We start from the raw sequence: 1,407 nt of genomic DNA, 5'->3' as shown, positions 1-1,407 counted from the left end.
GTATCATCACAAAAGACTCATACATGCTTTCTACATCTATTACTTACAAGCCATCCCATGCTCTAACTCACTCTCTAAACAAGATGATTTCATGAAGAACTTTTGATATTTTACCTTTTACCTGATCCACTGGGGCGTCTTCTACAAATGTCATTCGCATCAAATGGCCCAAACCCTCTTTATCATACAATATATATATATACCGTATTTTTCGGACTATAAGCCGCTACTTTTTTCCCACGTTTTGAACCCCGCAGCTTAAACAACGAAGCGGCTAATTTATGAATTTTTCCTGGGTTTTTCCTGGTTTTACAAACTTCAAGCCAAAAAACTGAACCCCATAACCTTAGACCGATGAAACTTCCGAACGACCTCACCTGTGTTCTGAGCTGCACGGCTTCGGGAGAAAAAACTTCCATCAGGTGATTTTTAAACACAGGACGATGGCAAAAGAAAAACTCCCAAAAGAAATAGTTGTAAAAGAAAGTAAACAATGACTTTCTTGGTCGGCTACTGTTTAGATACAAGCCGTTGTAATGCGTTGAGTCAGGGTGAAGGGAGAGCTCGCTTCTGCCAGGCTATTCCCAAAATACCGCTATGCTCCTAAAGGAAGCGCAACATATTTCACCCGTTACACCGTGTGTAACGTGTCTTTCGTTTAAAGCCTGTGTAAAGTACATTAGTGTAGACACCTGAGGCTTATAGACAGGTGCGGCTTATTTATGTTTAAATTAAAAATATTTGTAAAATTCGGCTTATATATGGGTGCGCTTTATAGTCCGGAAATTACGTTGTGTATGTATATATATATATATATATATATATATATATATATATATATATATATATATATATATATATATACATAAAATGTACATTCAAATGAAATTTTTTAATGAAGGGCTAATGTTTTGAATGCCGTCCTACCACCTTATGAAATGTATAACTACACGTTGGGAGGCTCTTCTACATTGAAGGTATGTGTGTGTGTGTGTGTGTGTGTGTGTGTGTGTGTGTGTGTGTGTGTGTGTGTGTATATAGAGTACAACCGCAGTACAAAAACTCACAACAATGAACACACACCTGTGCACAGCCAGTAGCTCCTGGATTATTATATATGTGCTATTAGATTGGCATGTCATATTTTAAACAAGAGAAAAGCATCTACATTTACCATTTGGTGTAAAAACACATTGTATTATTAATGGGGGCTACGTTTTTCACTCTTGGACAGAGATCTAGTTTTATTGCATTAGATCTGGCACACATTTTTATGTGTATATGCAGGAAGGGTGTATGAAGCTGTTTTATACCCTAGCACATTTTAAATGCACAGAAAAGTCTAATATTGTTTTTAAATAAAAATAAAATTCCAATCAATTTAATGTACTCATTTTCCACCGAAAT

This window comes from Silurus meridionalis, chromosome 20 (assembly GCF_014805685.1).
Source record: "Silurus meridionalis isolate SWU-2019-XX chromosome 20, ASM1480568v1, whole genome shotgun sequence".
NCBI lineage: Eukaryota > Metazoa > Chordata > Actinopteri > Siluriformes > Siluridae > Silurus > Silurus meridionalis.
Note: the sequence above shows the minus strand (reverse complement) of the source record.